We start from the raw sequence: 22,055 nt of genomic DNA on the forward strand, positions 1-22,055 counted from the left end.
TTAGCCTCCCTTGCAAAATTGAGAAGGCTGATGATCGAACATCCTAAGAATGGAAATAAAGCAATCTAATGGGCCAAAGACCACTCGAAGAGATGAACTCAGTTTTTCCATTATCTTCTGTTGTGATCTTACCTAAGCCAACTTGGTTGTTCACAATTATTAGGTTCTTTCTAGTAAACGTGGGCAGCATCCAATAGTTAGAGGTGGGTAGAGTCTGTAGATCTCTCCCCTCACCATTTGATTACAATAAAATTGTCTCAGAGCAAATTCTACTGCATACACGTTCATTCATTTAGCAAGCAGGCTCCAAACACCCATACAACCAAGTCTGTAAGCTTAAAGAAGTTCCAGTTCTCTGTCCCTGCAGAAAGTTTTAGGTTCACCAAAGGCAAATGTGACAATAGGCTAGCAGCAGGTTTCAGCTGATTTTATAATTAGATTCGTGGGACTAGAATTCTCTGATCAGTGGCTGGTATAGGACAATTTGCGAATGAAACGTCTGGCACCATTTGGAAAGGTACAGACCACTGGACTAAGTTTCTGTGTCCTGTTATGCAAGGGGATAGGGCCGCTGCAATGTTTCTAACCAATCCACAGCTCTTGAACACCATTTTCTTCACCTGTGAAAAATAAAACCTCCAGTGTTGGTTAGTTATAAAGATAATTGAAGTTCACCTCTGGAGTGTGGGCTTCTGATTAGAAGCTTTCAAAACACTAACTACTTGCCCAGAAGTGTATGCTCCCTCTTAAGGTAACAGACTGTTCCTAAGATATAGGTCAAATTAAATTTACATACAAATACACACATATCATATATACCAATGTGAGGGTGCATTTGTGGTGTGCACACACAGAGAAGTAGATAGGCAGATAAACAGATATAGATACAGATATAGCTATATGTATATACATGTACACATATATGTATATATGCATATATATATATATATATATAAATCAAGCTGTCTGTATCAAAGTATTTTAAAGTAAATTACAGGCAGCACGACATCACTCTCATTAAAAACATAAAGGCCTTAAAATCCAGATAAGGGCTTCCCTGGTGGCGCAGTGGTTGAGAGTCCGCCTGCCGATGCAGGGGACACGGGTTTGTGCCCCGGTCCGGGAGGATCCCACGTGCCGCGGAGCGGCTGGGCCCGTGAGCCATGGCCGCTGAGCCTGCACGTCCGGAGCCTGTGCTCCGCAACGGGAGAGGCCACAGCAGTGAGAGGCCCCCGTACCGCAAAAAAAAAAAAAAAAAAAAATCCAGATAAAAGGAGGTAGATAGAAAAAGCTTAAAGACTTCATTTCATTTTTAGGGATGAGTTTTAAACTCATTTCATTTGAAAGTAGCCTGAATACATTAGACACGTAGGGAAATAATCCCACTATTAGTACAATCACTTGCATCTGTCAAAATGTGCCCTGATGTATAATATGCTTTCTTTTACTCCAGAGGACCCCAAAGAAACAAAAGTTTAGGTGAAATTGCAAAGGAAGGAGAAAGAATATTATTAGCCAGGGTTGAACCCTGTCAAAAAAAAAAAAATGATACCCTCAAATCACTCATAGGCCAAATGATTACCATCCCATAGGATGGACGCTGCAGAGGAGAGACCAACAAGTGTGAGAGCAGAGTGAGGAGGCATACCCATGGCTCCTGGGAAATCAGGAAAAAACCCAAGGGATCACAATGGAGCTGGGTCTTGCAGGAGACGATTGCCTGGCCAAGACGGGATGTCCACCTTGACTCCCTGGTCTGGCAAATGAGGAAGATAGAGTGCCTATCTCTCAGAGGAGTGAGAATTGAAAGGGATGGTGTATTTAAGTCCTGGCACGTGGTAACCATATGAAGGAATCCGTCTCGTAAATCAGGAAGCAGGCTGCAAAGAGCTCTGTGCTAAGAGTCAGAAGCCCTGGGTTCCAACCTCAGCTTGGTCCACTAGCCACATGACCTGGGCTTGGTATCTTCCTCTCTCTGCACCCTAATCCCATATGTCTAAAATGAAGTCTGTGACACTGTTCTGCTGTCTCCCGTGAGGACCAAATGACATTCAAGATTGGAAAGTGCCTTGAAGGGTTAAGCACTTTGCAAATACAAGGTATTCTTTTCATCACAAAGAGAAGACATGCTCTTGAGTCCAAATATGCTAGGGAAAATTCAGGGTGGGCAGAAGAAGAATCAAAAATCTATTCTGTGGGCTTCCAAGGTTAAGCCTTGATCTTCAAGTAATGCTGCCCTCTTTGGCAAAGCTCTAGGCTTTATAAGTGGGCCATGAAAGGCAGGCAGGTCTAACCGTGTCCCTCAGACTCCAACATTGACTGGAAGCTCTCTCACACTGAAGTTCTGGCATGAGGGTCACCCATCTCCTTCTCCCAGATAGACAGAAAAGCCAGTTCTGGGGCTGGGATGACCTCCCCATTCTCTGCACAGAGCCAAGAGTGCTGATGAGGGCTCCCCACTAAGGGTAAGGAGTCAAAAGTGGTGCCCCATGTCTCTTAGTCCTTAGTCCTCACTTTAAGCCCAATTTAAAAGTTTTCAAAGTGGATCTTTGATTAGAAGGAAAATGCTGTATAACTGAAAAGGCTGCTTTTCAGGAACCCTGGTGTTTCCCCAAGGGGCAGCCATTTTAAAGCAGTCCTACTAATGGGTCTCTTGGGCTTAAATGTCAGTATCACAAATGCTGGCTCTGGGCTCTGGCAGGTACCAGGGGCCTGGCTGATAACTTCAGCAGGTACCCTTTCTCCACAGCTTCAAATCAGCCTTCTCCAAATTTACTTTGGTCAATGGCTCTTCAGTGTCCTCAACGTAATTTTGAAACTCTTCTGTCTGGCTTTCAAAACATGCTACAACCACTTTCACCCATCTGACCACTGGACCCCCACTACAACCCAGCAGGAACGCCCATCTGCTGCCCTCCCACTGACCCGTAGGTCTGACGTTCAGACCTTCCAGCTCAGCCCCACCGCCACGCTTTGCTCTCACTGTTCACCTCACCTGGAGATTCCCCGCGGCTCTATTCCACCTGCCTACACTCCACTGTGCTTCCAGGCCTGGCAGTAGCTGACCACACTGGCAAAGCTTCCCCCAACTGCTCCATCCCCACTGGTCTGAGTAACAAACGGTCTGCTTCATTCTACTTGTGCTCAATCCCAGAGGGCCCTATGATTTAAATGCCTTCTTTTATTTCCTTTTGATTTTAATAAAACTGCTCATCTTTCAGAAGTATCCCTATAGTCTATATGTATGGATTAAATAAGGATAATAAAGGGAAACGTGTGCACCCTCCTTCTGGGTTCAGAAACAGACATCACCAAGATATCTGGAGTTCCTATATGCTCCTCCTTGGTGGCCTTTTGGGTTTTTTTTTTTTTTTTACTGTGGCCACTGCTAACACAACATAACCCAAAATAAGACCTGAGCAACAAGAGAAAGTCTTCTCCATCATTTGGTTCTTCTACAGCAATTGTCACAATACTTTCTACACTAAAACTCTGGGCATGCGACCAGCCAGGATGAATGTACTTGTGGGAAAATGAAAGGGAGTATTTTAAATCAGGTCTGCCTGGAATAATTCCAGGCATAGAGTCACTAACCCCTTAGCACTTAGCAGACTATCCAGCATGAGACAGGCCCTCAGTGAATATTTAATTGAATTCTGGTTTTACTTCATCTAGTGGATGTAACATAGGTTCCTGTCAATGTCAAACATAAAACTATTGCACTAAGCAAGTGATTCCGAAGTGGGGCTCAACCCCTTCCACCACAAGGTGTGCATATATACCCATTGGGATATAGGAAGAAATATTAGAACTTCATTTGTACTTAGGTTTTTCTCAACCTTTTAAATGTTTTCATTTGGGGTATATGTCTTATGGACATAATGTATGTAGTATGTATGTGTACATGTAGCATTTACTACATAGTACAACATAATATACAGTATAGCAGGTGTGATATGTAGCATAGTAGCACAGGAGGGCATGGCTCTAAGGCACCATACTCACACCTAACTACAATGGGCAGCAGGAAAATAAAGTGAGAGACCCAAAGTGAGGTCTCCCCATGAGCTCCTAGGATGCATCCATTCATTCATTCATTCATTCATTCAATCATCAAAAAAAATATCTTATTGATCTCCTCATGTATACCATGCTCTGTTGCCCAAATTGCATCAGAAAGAAGCAACAAAGCAGGCATCATTCAGAGGTTGGTCTTGCCCTGTCCTGTCCTGCTGCCCATGGGACTTGGGCTCCTTCATGGCTCAGATAACTGGTGTATGATGCTGAGTTGCCCAGAGTGAGAAAATATATATCTATATATGCACACCTGGAGGTGGTCCAGTGGTTAAGAGTTCTCACTCCCAATGCAGGGGGGCCCAGGCTGGATCCCTGGTGAGGGAACTAGATCCCGCACGCCACAACTAAGAGCCTGCACGCGGCAATGAAGATCCCACGTGCCGCGACCAAGACCCAGCGCAGCCAAATAAATAAATTTTTAAAAAAGCATTCTGTAAATAAAAAACTAAGCACCTCCACCTAAGAGGATGAAGATGAAAGAGGTCAACCAGACCTGGACTTTGAATCCTGGTCACAAATGTTTCCTGTTCATTATAAACTCATAGTCATCACTTAACATGGCTCTTTTATTCACACCTGGCCTTCCCCACCAGCAAAGAAGGGGGTTACCTTCCTGAGAGATGCATAAGAAGCTCTTGTCCCTCAAAGATGCCTCCCCGCCACTCCTAGACATCTGAAGCTGTTCTCAGAAGGAGACAGCCCTACAGATAAGGAATGTGATTTTGAATGTCCTTGCCAAGGGGCAAGGTAACCTATTAAGCTTGCACTAAGTTGTAAATGACGGTACTCAGTACTCTCTAGAGAACTCGTTTTGCTAGAGAGAGAGAGAAGGAAAAGAAGATAACACCAGAGAACGGGTCTGTGGGCACCTACATGTGAAACGAGAGGGTCTCACGGATGCAAAAGCAGCCTTGGAAAGAGGACACCGCCAGGCCACTGGGCTGGGGAAGGAACGTTGAACTTGTCCATTTTGCCAAGAGCTGTTTTAGACCCAGCACTTGCCGAAAACTTAGTTAGTATGGAGAACGTTAGTGCTGGAAGAAAGCAGGGAGAGATACCTGGGGTAGGCTAGACCCTACCCTCCTGACTGGGGGGTCCAAATTCTCATCCAATGAGCCTTCAGCAAACCTGGTGATCGAGGTGTGAGTAAACCAAGCGAGACTAAAAACTTTCAACCCCATTATCCATTTTGAAAAACTAGCTTGATTCTATGCTCTAAATGTTTTGAACCACTTAGCTCATCTCTCCACTTGAGGTTTTTTTTTTTTTTTTTTTTTTTTGGTACATGGGCCTCTCACTGTTGTGGCCTCTCCCGTTGCGGAGCACAGGCTCCGGACACGCAGGCTCAGCGGCCATGGCTCATGGGCCCAGCCGCTCCGCGGCAAGTGGGATCTTCCCGGACCGGGGCACGAACCCATGACCCCTGCATCAGCAGGTGGACTCTCAACCACTGCGCCACCAGGGAAGCCCTCCACTTGAGGTTTTGATATAACATTCCTGGCACTCTCGAAGTGTTGCCAGAAGTGAAGAGGCAGTGGGGGTGATTCTCATCCATAACCCGTCCCAGAGGCGAACCTGGGAACAATGTACTGTCATCTTACTGGATAAAATAAGACAAAGAAAGAGACTTCACTTACACTGCAAAACTTGGGGTTAAATGTCCAATGATGATTTGGGAGAAAGATAGAAAAGAGCAACGTCCAAAGGAAACCTCCTGCTTGCCAAGGCTAAGAAACTGAAAGAGCCGGGTAGTTACAGAGGATCCAGGAACAAATACAGTGGACTGAGTTCATCTGCAACTTACAGAGGGGTGATTAGCTCAATAATATGAGTTTCTGTAAAGACTGTACTTCATTTTAAACAATTCTACTTCAAAATTACTGATATTAAAACTGTTAAACACAGATCATGAGCTCTATTTTAAATATGCAAAAATAGCCTTTTAATACATTGACTTTTGAAAGCAATTTTATATATATATGTATATAATATATATTTTTATATATATATGTATAGTTAGTTAGCTAGAGATGCCATTACAAAAGGCCACAGACTAGCTGGCTCAAATGACAGAAATCTATTTCTTCCCAGCTCTGGAAGCTAAAAGTTTGAGATCAAGGTGCCTGGCAGGGTTGGTCTCCTCTGAGGCCTCCCTCCTTGGCTTGTGGATGGCTGTCTTCTCCCTGTGTCTTCACATGGTCTTCCTTCTGTGTGTATCTGTCTCCACATTTCCTCTTCTTACAAGAAAGCCAGTCATATTGGATTAGGACACATCCTAATGACCTCATTTAAAGACCTAAACTCCAAATACAGTCTCATTCTGAGGTATTGGGGCTAGTCTTCAACATATGAATTTTAGGGCGACCCATTTCAGCCTGCATATAGTGTACTATGCACAGATAACTAAGCATTGTTGCCCTAACTGTCACAAAGTTTCCTATAAAACCTGAGTGTGATGCATATGGTTGTGCTTCTAGTCAAATTCTTGCACATTCTTAATAGAAATGAAGAGGGTCTGTAGATTATAATCTAGACTTCATATAAAGGATAACACACATACACAGCATTAGGATAATTTTCCTCAAAGGAACAGCTACTCTTTAATTCTGAACATTTTAAGACATCCAGAATCACTTTTCCTAAGCAATTATGAGTTTACAAAATGCTGTCAAGACCATTGCAGCAAAGTTTTACTGCCCAGACAGAGCTAAATGCCTGGAGCTTTCAGTGGTGATTTATTATTTACTCTGGAGGTAAGCTGCTAAGCAAGATTTATTCGGTAAGAACAGAGCCATCCATAACAGTACAATGCATGTTTGCCTGCGAGGGGTATTCTTTTTCACCATTCCTCCAGAAAGCGTGTTCTCCATAATAAGAAAAATACACCTTTATATAAGTTTTCACCCTTTTGTAACATCAACGGTACTGGTATCTATTTGACAAGCCAGTTTGGCTTCAAATGTTCTCATTTGAATTTTCGCTCTGAGAAATCTTCAGAATAAAAACAATGGGAGGGCTTCCCTGGTGGCGCAGTGGTTGAGAGTCCGCCTGCCGATGCAGGGGACACGGCTTTGTGCCCCGGTCCGGGAAGATCCCACGTGCCGCGGAGTGGCTGGGCCCGTGAGCCATGGCCGCTGAGCCTGCGCGTCCGGCGCGTCCGGAGCCTGTGCTCCGCAACGGGAGAGGCCACAACAAAGAGAGGCCCATGTACCGCAAAAAAAAAACAAAAAACAAGGGGAGAACAATACCCAGATTCATTGATGGAATCTGCTGGGTATCTGCTTTACCTACACGGAGCTTTTATTTCCTGGGGAGTTGCTTCATTGCTCTACTGTGGCCTAAACCACACATCATACCATCTTGAAGCAACTCTGGATTCCTAAGAAAAAGAGAGCACTAGTAATTCGTATTTGCCAACTTTGGTTTTCAGAACTCATAACAAGGACTAGAGACCAATTGCTGGCCTGCTTCCGCCCTCTAGTGATCATAACTTATTGTTGCTTTTTGCTAAAGCTAGACTGGAGAGCTGGGACCCGTGAAAGTGGATGCCACCTACGTCCCCCCTCTTTAGCAACCTATTCCCCGAGATACCCATGGCCATCCAGCGGCCCTTCCACCAGACACAGAAAAGGGAAATGATAAACTCATTCACATTAAGGTGTCCAGGACTAAAAGCTTTCCTTCTCCCCAGACTACACATCTTAACAAAAGCACTGAACCAAAAAGGCAATGCTGCTTAACCAAAAAGAATAAATCATCCGCAGAGGAAATTTAGGCTTTAAGAGAAAGACTTTTTTCCTAGGCTTTTTTGTCTTTGTTTTTTGGAGGAATGCCTTTGAAGAGTTACCCAGTGCCTCAATTTCTTCGAGGAATCACTGCCCTTTCTGTAATCTGGAGGAGGGGAGAAAAATCAGCAGAAGTGTTCCATTTCCCAGACTTCTCTCCTCCATCGTCAGCTGTTCCCACTCCTGTGCCCAGCTGGAAGGTACGGCTCTGGGTGTCCACCGTGTCCACCAGGGCAGCTCGCCCCACAGACACAAACCGGGTAGAAACGTGAGCGAGGAATGTTTGGTCGGACTCCAACCACCCTCCGGCAGCTGCTCCCAGGATCCCTGCCACAGTTCCTCAGAGAGTCGGGGAGTTCTTCAGGCAGGTAGCCAATCCCCACAATGGCTTTAGATCAATCGGGGAGGTAGGGTTGAGCAAAGGGAGTTAGACTGGGAGGCGGGCTCCAGGAAGCTTGAGAGGCACCAGGCGATGTTTCTGAACTTAGTCTTGAGTGGGTCATTCATCAAGTCCCTCCCAAGTGCTGGAAATTGGCCTCTCCCCCACCAGGAGCAACGCCAGAAGGTCGCCCCTGCCACCAGTGCCCACGTTCAACCTAGATGGAACCATGAAGAAAATGGAAAGAATGCAGAGAGGGAGGGCTGCTTTGTGTTGTGGGTGTAACTTGCTGAGAAGCCATTGGGACCCACGGTTGCCTCCAATCCACCATCACCATCTCCCACAGACACGGAGTCCACGGAGGTGGAAGCTGGTGGAGCGTGGCTGGTGGCTGGAGTCAAAGGGCGATTTCAGTGCAGTTTCAACTGCATGTAGTACTGTGATATGGATAGAATCTGGTGTCAGGCAGACCTGAGTTTGAATCCAAGCTCTGCTGCTGGCTAGCTGTGCAAACTTTGATGACTTCTACTCCATCCTTTAGTTGTCAGCTCAAACATTACACCCTCAGGGACACCCTCTCTGACTCCACAAATCAGAGCTGATCCCCTTTTCACGAACTTCTTAATCCATAATAATTTTTCATCATAACATGTATCACCGTTTGTACTTTTATAATTTATATGTGGGATGAGTTGTCTAATTTCTTCCATACTGCATTCTAAGCTCAGAGTGAGCAGAGACCACATCTCTTTCATTTACCTCCTTTTCCCAGGGACTAGAACGTAGAATACACTCAATAAAGATTTGAGAAATGAAGGAATTACACTGAGCCTTTATCATCTATAAAATGGGATGATAGTACCTTTCTTACAAGTTTAATGTGAAGATTTAATGAAATAATATATTTGTGAAAATTCTACCCTGTGTCTGACAAAGAGTGAGGCTCAGAAGGGGGTCACTCGTTTGCCACTATCTCTTCGGAGCCCCACCATAGGTGGACAGTTATCCCTGACCACCAGAGGTGCCACTGAGCAGCAAACTTAGCCAAAATTGAAAACCAGAGACCTGAATAATCCACAGATTCCATGAGAAGTCCCTGAATAATCAAAACTAGCTGGCACATTACAATTCATCACCTCTTCTCTCTAGGTGTCTCTTGATGGCAGGAAAAGTTATATCCAGCTTCACTCTCCTTTCCATCCCAGACAGAGAGTAGCCAGAGGGACTGTAAATCCACTCCTAACATTTTCAGTTGTTTGAGTTATGTTCCACCAGAATTAAGAAGGTGACTTTAAAAACATGAAGGAGAAATAAAGGGTGCACTTCCCAGAACAGAGTACAGGTGTAAAATGAAACTGAACTTTTAATATGAAACCGCTCTGGAGGAGAAAGGACTAAGGATATTTTTATAGAATACTTGCATTATGGGTAATTTTTTAAAATCCAGGGTTCAACTTGCATGACACTGAGTCATAAGTCTACCACTTAATGACATTTATAACTCCGTAACAATACGTTTTGTATAAATTACTGCTGAGGCTTAACATTTCTGATTATGATATATAGAATAAAGTGATGTCATAAAGGCAATGTTTGTAAGTTACGATCTGTCCTGTTGCTTTAAATAAGAGGATTTCTGGAGACAATTGCCTTGATGAATATAAACTCAAATGAACCTTGAATCTCTTCAATTATTCCTATTTAGAATTCATTTTCCTTTGAACTTTCATTTAACTCAAAGCACAATCGTTCCATTATAAATCAAATGCGAGCTTGTCTTTCCTGCAATAACAAGTATGCCTTAAATAATGAAGCAACACCTATGATCAGAGAAAGATAATGTTTCAGTGCACCAAAATACAAAAGGTAAAGAGATTTATTATCTTAGTTCAGTAACGATGAGTTGAATATTTTTGTAGCAAAAGACATCTCTATTCCAAACAACAGTTTTTATTTGAATTTTTAGTGTATTTTCTTTTCCGGAAAACTGTGGTGCCTTATTATCAATGAGAGAAACGCACGATTCAACACACAATGCTATTGGTGGCTGAGAAAGTCAGCTCTCTTCTTGTTCAGTTTCCCTAGTAGGCTAATGGGTATAAATATCTCTCAATCTCCTCGGCCCTCTTTTCCACTATGAAAGGGCTGGGCTGAATCATCCTAAATTCATCCCAAGCTCTAAAGGCAAAGACGCTATGAGCTTTTCCTTTTGCACAGAGTTATGGTGAGGAATAACTAAGTTAATTGAGGTGAATATACTTTAAAAGGCATAAAAGCACTTGAGGGTTTTCACTCTGTATTTTCTAAATATGTCTACACATCCCTTATGTGAACTATACTATCCAAAATAATAACAGAAATCTCTGGAGCATCTCCAGACTGGTACAGATGAAAAGTTGTGATAAAGAGGGTCTTCTGGAGTTGCCATAATAAATTCTCTTGGCCGGGATGGAAACCCCACATTATAACAGGTCAAGTGGCCAAACTATCCCAAACAAGAGCCTTCTTCCCCATTGAAAATCTCACCAGCAGACAGGACACAGAACTAAGCAGGTAGGCTGGGCGGTTGGAATGCTCTCTTCCTGTTATCTCTTTATGCATTCCATCTTCAAAGCATTGTGACCTGTCTTCAATACACCCTCGGGTGTGGGATTTACATTTTTAATATGGGCATTTATGACGTGGTGCTTTTTCCTGGTTAATTGGTATCAGAGCAAAATGTTTGACTCTCTCCTGAAATAAATCTCTTCAGGAGCTTCGATCACACATTCTTTTGTTCTATCCCTCATTTGGAATGGGCTCTATAAAGCTGCCAGACCACGCTACATAATCTTTTGCCTCTCACATTTTTAAATCTGGGGGTTTATGCTTTAATAGCTTTGATGTGCTTACTCTTCAGCCTATTACTTAAACCACGTCCCTCCCCTTCCAAACACCCGGCTCCCCTCAGCTTTACAAGCCTGTACCCTCTGAGGCTGAAAGGATTTATTTATCATCCAGAATGTTTCCATAATTTTGGAAACATATGTTTCGAAATTACATTCCAATATCTCATACTATGTTCTTTGTCTTGCATCTGTTCTGTAAAAACAAACAAAACGCACATAATTATATTCCAATGGCTGCAAAGTCTACGTTTTCTGCAAGAGCTGGTTTTTCCACAAGCAGTCAGTCACACAACAAAGGCACTTACACCTCCCTGCGATGTCATCTGAATCTATTCTTGTGTTAATTAGAGTTAACCAGTGATAACAGCAAACCTCTACCACATAACTGTGAAACTTTGACTCCTTTGCAAAGTTATTTCAGTTTTACGGGATAATCTCTTTACTGAAAATTAGCTATTGTTGAAAAACAAAGTCTCAACATATAATACTCAACCGTGCATGGACAACAACTTAGTAATTTTTCATCCTCCCGGGTGTGACTTGCATTATACATACTTTAAAAAATGCACTTCTCTCCATGTAATATCTTGGTGGAAAGATAATAAATCAATGCACAACAAAAAAGACCCCCCCACAAAAATAACAAAAAATAAACCTGAATGAAACATAGTGAAATAATCAGCCAAAATATATTGTTTTTTTCTATAACTACCCCAACACACACCAGCTCCCTCCTGCCCAAGTCTTTCCCACCATACATTCACACACACACACAAACACACACCATTTAAACGTAAAAAACCCAATCATTTTATATCCACTGTGTTTGACTAGAATGTTTGATGTCAAAATTAGATCATTTAGCATTAAAGCATTGAAAAAGCCCCTCAAAACTGAGAACTGCTATTCAGCTTATCTATTAAGAATAAAATTTCACCTTTGAAATGTTTTCTCTCCTCAGGGTTCCGCCCTTGTTAGCATGATCTTTGTTTTTTGTTTTTTACATCTTTATTGGAGTATAATTGCTTTACAATGTTGTGTTAGTTTCTGCTGTATAACGAAGTGAATCAGCTATATGTATACATATATCCCCATATCCCGCCCCTCTTGCATCTCCCTCCTACCCTCCCTATCCCACTCCTCTAGGTGGTCACAAAGCACCGAGCTGATCTCCCTGTGCTATGCAGCTACTTCCCACTAGCTATCGGTTTTACATTTCGTTGTGTATATATGGACATGCAACTCTCTCACTTTGTCCCGGCTTACCCTTCCCCCTCCCCGTGTCCTCAAGTCCATTCTCTAGTAGGTCTGCATCTTTATTCACGTCTTGCCCCTAGATTCTTCATGACGATATTTTTAATTATTTTTTTTAGATTCCATATATATGTGTTAATATAGGGTACTTGTTTTTCTCTTTCTGACTTACTTCACTCTGTATGACAATCTCTAGGTCCATCCATCTCACTACAAATAACTCAATTTCGTTCCTTTTTATGGCTGAGTAACATTCCATTGTATATATGTGCCACATCTTCTTTATCCATTCATCTGTCGATGGACACTTAGGTTGCTTCCATGTCCTGGCTATTGTAAATAGAGCTGCAATGAACATTGTGGTACAAGACTCTTTGAATTATGATTTTCTCAGGGTATATGCCCAGTAGTGGGATTGCTGGGTCATATGGTAGTTCTATTTTTCGTTTTTTAAGGAACCACCACACTGTTCACCAATCTGTGAAAAATTCCATTGGTAGTTTTATAGGGATTCCGCTGAATCTGTAGATTGCTTTGGGTAGTATAGTCATTTTCACAATGTTGATTCTTCCAATCCAAGTACATGGTATATCTTTCCATCAGTTTGTACCGTCTTTGATTTCTTTCATCAGTGTCTTATAGTTTTCTGCATACAGTCTTTTGTCTCCTTAAGTAGGTTTATTCCTAGGTATTTTATTCTTTTTGTTGCAATCGTAAATGGGAGTGTTTCCTCAGTTTCTCTTTCTGATTTTTCAGTGTTAGCTTATAGGAATGCAAGAGATTTCTGTGCATTAATTTTGTATCCTGCTACTTTACCAAATTCATTAATTAGCTTTGGTAGTTTTCAGGAGGCACCTTTAGGATTTTCTACATATAGTATCATGTCATCTGCAAACAGTGACAGTTTTACTTCTTTTCCAATTTGGATTCCTTTTATTTCTTTTTCTTCTCTGATTACCAAGGCTTAAATTTCCAAAACTATGTTGAATAATAGTGGTGAGAGTGGGCACCCTTGTCTTGCTCCTAATCTTAGAGGAAATGGTTTCAGCTTTTCACCATTGAGAATGATACTAGCTGTGGGTTTGTCATATATGTCCTTTATTATGTTGAGGTAGGTTCCCTCTATGCCCACTTTCTGGAGAGTTTTTATCATAAATCGATATTGAATTTTGTCGAAAGCTTTTTCTGCATCTATTATCATATGGTTTTTATCCTTCAGTTTGTTTATATGGTGTATCACATTGATTAATTTGAGTATATTGAAGAATCCTTGCATTCCTGGGATAAACCCCACTTGATCATGGTGTATGTGCCATTGGATTCTGTTTGCTAGTATTTTGTTGAGGACTTTGGCATCTATGTTCATCAGTAACATTGGTCTGTAGTTTTGTTTTTTTGTGACATCTTTGTCTGGCTTAGGTATCAGGGTGATGGTGGCCTTGTAAAATGAGTTTGGGAGTCTTCTGCCTCTGCTGTATTTTGGAAGAGTTTGAGAAGGATAGCTGTTAGCTCTTCTCTAAATGCTTGACAGAATTCACCTGTGAAGCCATCTGGCACTGGACTTTTGTTTGTTGTAAGATTTTTAATTACAGTTTCAATTTCAGTGCTCATGATGGGTCTGTTCATATTTTCTATTTCTTCCTGGTTCAGTCATGGAAGGTTGTACTTTTCTAAGAATTTGTCCATTTCTTCCAGGTTGTCCATTTCATTGGCATATAGTTGCTTGTAGTAATCTCTCATGATCCTTTGTATTTCTGCAGTGTCAGTTGTTACTTCTCCTTTTTCATTTCTAATTCTATTGATTTGAGTCTTCTCCGTTTTTTCTTGATGGTTAATGGTTTATCAATTTTATTTATCTTCTCAAAGAACCAGCTTTTAGTTTTATTGATCTTTGCAATTGTTCCTTCATTTCTTTTTCATTTATTTCTGATCTGATTTTTATGATTTCTTTCCTTCTGCTAACTTTGGGGTTTTTTGTTCTTCTTTCTCTAATTGCTTTAGGTGTAAGGTTAAGTTGTTTATTTGAGATTTTTCTTGTTTCTTGAGGTAGGATTGTAGTGCTATATACTTCCTTCTTTGAACTGCTTTTGCTGCATCCCATAGGTTTTGGGTCATCGTTTTTTCATTGCCATTTGTTGCTAGGTATTTTTTTATTTGCTCTTTGATTTCTTCAGTGGTCTCTTGTTTATTTAGCAGCGTATTGTTCAGCCTGCATGTGTTTGTATTTTTTTACAGGTTTTTTTTTCCTGTAATTGATATCTAGTCTCATAGTGTTGTGGTCAGAAAAGATACCTGATAAGATCTCAATTTCCTTAAATATACGAGGCTTGATTTGTGACCCAAGATATGATCTATCCTGGAGAATGTTCCATAAGCACTTGAGAAGAAAGTGTATTCTTTTCTTTCTGGCTGGAATGTCCTATAAATATCAATTAAATCCATCTTGTTTAATGTATCATTTAAAGCTTGTGTTTCCTTATTTATTTTTGTTTTGGATGATCTGTCCATTGGTGAAAGTGGGGTGTTAAAGTCCCCTACTATGACTGTGTTACTGTCAGTTTCCCCTTTTATGGCTGTTAGCATTTGCCTTATGTATTGAGGTGCTCCTATGTTGGATGCATAAATATTTACAATTGTTATATCTTCTTCTTGGATTGATCCTTTGATCATTGATGTAATGTCCGTCTTTGTCTCTTGTAATAGTCTTTATTTTTTAAAGTCTATTTTGTCTGATATGAGAATTGCTACTCCAGCTTTCTTTTGACTTCCATTGCATGGAATATCTTTTTGCATCCCCTCACTTTCAGTTTGTATGTGTCCCTAGGTCTGAAGTGGGTCTCTTGTAGACAGCAAATATATGGGTCTTGTTTTTGTATCCATTCAGCCAGTCTGTCTTTTGGGTGAAGCATTTAGTCCATTTACATTTAAGGTACTTATCGATGTGTATGTTCCTATTACCATTTTCTTAACTGTTTTGTTTTTGTTTTTGTAGGTCTTTTCCTTCTCTTTTGTTTCCCACCTAGAGAAGTTCCTTTAGCATTTGTTGTATAGCTGGTTTGGTGGTACTGAATTCTCTTACCTTTTGCTTTTCTGTAAAGGTTTTAATTTCTTTGCTGAATCTGAATGAGATCCTTGCTGGGTAGAGTAATCTTGGTTGTAGGTTTTTTCCATTTCATCACTTTAAATATGTCCTGCCACTCCCTTCTGGCTTGCAGAGTTTCTGCTGAAAGATCAGCTGTTAACCTTATGGAGATTCCCTTATATGTTATTTCTTGCTTTTCCCTTGCTGTTTTTTAATATTTTTTCTTTGTATTTAATTTATGATAGTTTGATTAATACATGTCTTGGTGTGTTTCTCCTTGGGTTTATCCTGTATGGGGCTGTCTGTTCTTCCTGGACTTAACTATTTCCTTTCCCATGTTAGGGAAGTTTTCGACTATAATCTACTCTAATATTTTCTCAGTCCCTTTCTTTTTCTCTTCTCTTCTGGGACCCCTATAACTAGAATGTTGGTGTGTTTAATGTTGTCCCAGAGGTCTCTGAGACTGTCCTCAGTTCTTTTCATTTTTTTTCTTTTTCTGCTCTGCGGTAGTTATTTCCACTATTCTATCTTCCAGGTCACTTATGAGTTTTTCTGCCTCAGTTATTCTGCTATTGATTCTTTCTATAGTATTTTTAATTTCATTTATTGTGTTGTTTACCATTGTTTGTTTGCCCTTTCGTTCTTCTAGGTCCTTGTTAAACGTTTCTTGTATTTCCTCCATTGTATTTCTGAGATTTTGGATCATCTTTACTGTCATTACTCTGAATTCTTTTTCAGGTAGACTGCCTATTTCCTCTTCATTTCTTTGGCCTGGTGGGTTTTCACTTTGATCCTTCATCTGCTGCATATTTCTCTGTCTTCTCATTTTGTTTAATTCACTGTGCTTGGGATCTCCGTTTCGCAGGCTACAGGTTCATAGTTTCCATTGTTTTTGGTGTCTGCCCTCAGTGGGTGAGGTTGGTTCAGTGGTTTGTGTAGGCTTCCTGGTTGGGGGAACTGGTGCCTGAGTTCTGGTGGATGAGGCTGGATCTTGTCTTTCTGGTGGGCACGGCCACGTCTGGTGGTGTGTTTTGGGGTCTCTGTGAACTTAGTATGACTTTAGTCAGCCTCTCTGATAATGGGTGGGGTTGTGTTCCTGTCTCGCTAGTTGTTTGACATGGGGCATCCAGCACTGGAGCTTGCTGGCCATTGGGTGGAGCTCGGTCTTAGTGTTGAGACGGAGATCTCTGGGAGAGCTCTCACCAGTTAATATTACATGGGGCTGGGAGGTCTCTCATGGACTAGTGTCCTGGAGTCAGGTCTCCCACATTGGAGGCTCAGGCCTGACACCCGGCCGGAGCACCAAGCCCCTGCCAGCCACATGGCTCAGAAGAAAAGGAAGAGAAAAAAAAAAAACAATCAGATAGAACCCCAAAACAAATGGTAAAAGCAATACTAAACATACAATATCACACAAAGAAACATACATACACATACTCATAAAAAGAAAAAACAAACAAAAAATAAAACAGCAAAACAAAACTGACAAACAGACAGAACCCTAGGACAAATGGTAAAAGCAAACCTAAACAGAAAAAATCATGAAAAGAAACATACACCCACACACACACACACACACACACACACAGAGAAAAAAAAAAGTTAAGAGAGCAACCAAACCAATAAATCAACCAATGATAACAAGCACTAAAACTAAACTAAGATAAACGTAAAACCAAAAACAAATCATATGCAGAAACCAAACCCCAAGTCTACAGTTGTTCCCAAAGTCCACTGCCTCAATTTGGGGAACATTCATTGTCTATTCAGGTATTCCACAGATGCAGGGTTTATCAAGTCGACTGCGGGGATTTAATCTGCTGCTCCTGAAGCTGCATAGAGAAGTTTCCCTTTCTCTTCTTTGTTCTCACAGCTCCTGGGGTTCCGCTTTGGTTTTAGCCCTGCATCTGCATGTAGGCCACGCTCAGGCATCTGTTCCCTGCCCAGACAGGAGCGGGTTAAAGCAGCTGCTGATTAGGGCTCTCCTGCTCACTCAGGATTTCACCCAGAAATCTTCCCAATCAACCCGCCTTAGACATCTCATTCTGCCTCTCAAGTTTTACAATTACGTTAAAGGCTGAATACATACACACACTCTTTCTCCCACATTCTCCCTCTCTCCCCGTCACACGTATGCACACGTGTGTGCATGCACACACACACACAGATCCTACTTCCTTACCCTATCACTACCCCCATTCACTCCATACCCCCTTCACTTATATACCACCCTCAGTAACTATGACTGACACTCACACAGGCACAGAGCTCTGGGGGGCACCATTCTCCCCCCAATCTGACTGCTTTTCACCAATTGTAGTGACTCATATTCTCTATTCCATTAGATTAACATGAGGTATTTGTCAGTGTGACTTCTGCAGCATCACAGTAGTAAGAGGGAGCATTTATCTCGTCCCCATGCTGTAATACCTGAGCACTTTACACCTAGATACTCAGGAACGTTGCGGAGCCAAGAGTCAAACCGGACTGGAGGCCACAAGAACATTCTACTTGACCACCATACTCTGCTAATTTTCAGGTCCAGTTAAGAAAAAGCCACCGAGAGACCAGTCCCTCCCATTAGGAAACTTCCACAAGCCTCTTAGATAGCCTCATCCACCAGAGGGCAGACAGCAGAAGCAAGAAGAACTACAATCCTGCAGCCTGTGGAACAAAAACCACATTCACAGAAAGATAGACAAGATGAAAAGGCAGAGGGCTATGTACCAGATGAAGGAACAAGATAAAACCCCAGAAAGACAACTAAATGAAGTGGAGATAGGCAACCTTCCAGAAAAAGAATTCAGAATAATGTTAGTGAAGATGATCCAGGATCTCGGAAAAAGAACAGAGGCAAAGATCAAGAAGATGCAAGAAATGTTTAACAAAGATCTAGAAGAATTAAAGAACAAACAAACAGAGATGAACAATACAATAACTGAAATGAAAAATACACTAGAAGGAATCAATAGCAGAAAAACTGAGGCAGAAGAACAGATAAGTGACCTGGAAGACAGAATGGTGGAATTCACTGCTGTGGAACAGATTAAAGAAACAGGAATGAAAAGAAATGAAGACAGCCTAAGAGACCTCTGGGACAACATTAAATGCAACAACATTCACATAATAGGGGTCCCAGAAGGAGAAGAGAGAGAGAAAGGACCCGAGGAAATATTTGAAGAGATTATAGTTGAAAACTTCCCTAACGTGGGTAAGGAAATAGCCACCCAAGTCCAGGAAGCTCAGAGAGTCCCATACGGGATAAACCCAAGAAGAAACACACAGAGACACACAGTAATCAAATTGGCAAACATTAAAGACAAAGAAAAATTAATGAAAGCAGCAAGGGAAAAACAACAAGTAACATACAAGGGAACTCCCATAAGGTTAACAGCTGATTTCCCATCAGAAACTCTACAAGCCAGAAGGGAGTGTCAAGATATACTTAAAGTGATGAAAGGGAAGAACCTACAACCAAGGTTACTCCACCAGGCAAGGATCTCATTCAGATTCAATGGAGAAATCAAAAGTTTTACAGACAAGCAAAAGCTAAGAGAATTCAGCACCACCAAACCAGCTATACAACAATTGCTAAAGGAAATTCTCTAAGCGGGAAACACAAGAGAAATAAAGGACCTACAGAAACAAATCCAAAACAATTAAGAAAATGGTAACAGGAATATACATATCGATAATGACCTTAAACGTGAATGGATTAAATGCTCCAACCAAAAGACACAGGCTTGCTGAATGGATACAAAAACAAGACCCATATATATGCTGTCTAAAAGAGACCCACTTCAGACCTAGGGACACATACAGACTGAAAGTGAGGGGATGGAAAAAGATATTCCTTGCAAATGGAAATCAAAAGAAAGCCGGAGTAGCAATACCCATATCAGATAAAATAGACTTTAAAATAAAGCATATTACAAGAGACAAGGAAGGATACTACATAATGATCAAGAGCTCAATCCACGAAGAAGATATAACAATTATAAATATATATGTACCCAACATAGGAGCACCTCAATAAATAAGGCAACTGCTAACAGCTCTAAAAGAGGAAATCGACAGTAACACGATAATACTGGGGGAACTTTAACACCTCACTTACCCCAATGGACAGATCATCCAAACAGAAAATTAATAAGGAAACAAAAGCTTTAAATGACACAATAGACCAGGTAGATTTAATTGATATTTATAGGACATTCCATCCAAAAACAGCAGATTACACTTTCTTCTCAAGTGCACATGGAACATTCTCCAGGATAGATCACATCTTGGGTCACAAATAAAGCCTCAGTTAATTTAAGAAAATTGAAATCATATCAAGCATCTTTTCTGACCACAAAGTTATGAGATTAGAAATCAATTACAGGAGAAAAAAAAACACAAACACATGGAGGCTAAACAATACATTACTAAATAACCAAGAGATCACTAAAGAAATAAAAGAGGAAATCAAAAAATACCTAGAGATGTGATAAAGTGGAGACTGGCATGTACATATATACACTACCAAACGTAAAATAGATAGCTAGTAGGAAGCAGCCGCATAGCACAGCGAGATCAGCTCGGTGCTTTGTGACCACCTAGAGGGATGGGATACGGAGGGTGGGAGGGAGGGAGATGCAAGAGGGAAGAGATATGGGAACATATGTATATGTATAACTGATTCACTTTGTTATAAAGCAGAAAATAACACACCAATGTAAAGCAATTATACTCCAATAAAGATGTAAAAAAAAAAAAAAAAAAACCTAGAGACAAATGACAATGAAAACACGATGATCCAAAACCTATGGGAGGCAGCAAAAGCAGTTCTAAGAGGGAAGTTTATAGCTATACAAGCCTACCTCAAGAAACAAGAAAAATCTCAAATAAACAATCTCACATTACACCTAAAGCAATTAGAGAAAGAAGAACAAACAAAACCCAAAGTTAGCAGAAGGAAAGAAATCATAAAGATCAGAGCAGAAATAAATGAAATAGAAATAAAGAAAACAATAGCAAAGATCAATAAAACTAAAAGCTGCTTCTTTGAAAAGATAAACAAAATTGATAAACCATTAGCCAGACTCATCATGAAAAAGACGGAGAGGACTCAAATCAATAAAATTAGAAATGAAAAAGGAGAAATTACAACAGACACCACAGAAAAACAAAGCATCATAAGATATAACTACAAGCAACTCTATGCCAATAAAATGGACAACCTAGAAGAAATGGACGAATTCTTACAAAGGTATAACCTTCCAAGACTGAACCAGGAAGAAATAGAAAATATGAACAGACCAATCACAAGTAATGAAATTGAAACTGTGATTTAAAATCTTCCAACAAACAAAAGACCAGGACCAGATGGCTTCACAGGTAAATTCTATCAAACATTTAGAGAAGAGTTAACACCCATCCGTCTCAAACTCTTCCAAAAAATTGCAGAGGAAGGAAAACTCCCAAATTCACTCTATGAGGCCACCATCACCCTGATACCAAAACCAGACAAAGATACTACAAAAAAAGAAAATGACAGACCAATATCACTGATGAATATAGATGCAAAAATCCTCAACAAAATACTAGCAAACAGAATCCAGTAACACATTAAAAGGATCATACACCATGAATAAGTGGGATTTATCCCAGAGGTGCAAGGAATCTCCAATATACGCAAATCAATCAATGTGATAAACCATATTAACAAACTGAAGAAGAAAAACCATATGATCAATATGGTTTTTCTCAATAGATGCAGAAAAAGCTTTTGACAAAATTCAACACCCATTTATGATAAAAAAAAAATCCTCCAGAAAGTGGGCATAGAGGGAACCTACTTCAACATAATAAAGGCCATATACGACAAACCCACAGCAAACATCATTCTCAATGGTGAAAAACTGAAAGCATTTCCTCTAAGATCAGGAACAACACAAGGATGTCTACTCTCACCACTCTTATTCAACATAGTTTTGGAAGTCCTAGCCACGGCAATCAGAGAAGAAAAAGAAAGAAAAGGAATACAAATTGGAAAAGAAGAAGTAAAACAGTCACTGTTTGCCGATGACTTGATACTATACATAGAGAATCCTAAAGTTGCCACCAGAAAACTACTCAAGCTAATCAATGAATCTGGTAAAGTAGCAGGATACAAAACTAATGCACAGAAATCTCTTGCATTCCTATACACTAATGATGAAAAATCCGAAAGAGAAATTAAGGAAACACTCCCATTTACCATTGCAACAAGAAGAATAAAATACCTAGGAATAAACCTACCTAGGGAGACAAAAAACCTGTATGCAGAAAACTATAAGACACTGATGAAAGAAATTAAAGATGATACCAACAGATGGAGAGATATACCATGTTCTTGGATTGGAAGAATCAATATTGTGAAAATGACTATACTACCCAAAGCAATCTACAGATTCAATGCAATCCCTATCAAATTACCAATGGCATTTTTTACAGAACTAGAACAAAAAATCTTAAAATTTGTATGGAGACACAAAAGACCCCGAATAGCCAAAGCAGTCTTGAGGGAAAAAAATGGAGCTGGAGGAATCAGACTCCCTGACTTCAGA

This window comes from Lagenorhynchus albirostris, chromosome 13 (genome assembly GCF_949774975.1).
Source record: "Lagenorhynchus albirostris chromosome 13, mLagAlb1.1, whole genome shotgun sequence".
In the NCBI taxonomy this organism is placed as follows: domain Eukaryota; kingdom Metazoa; phylum Chordata; class Mammalia; order Artiodactyla; family Delphinidae; genus Lagenorhynchus; species Lagenorhynchus albirostris.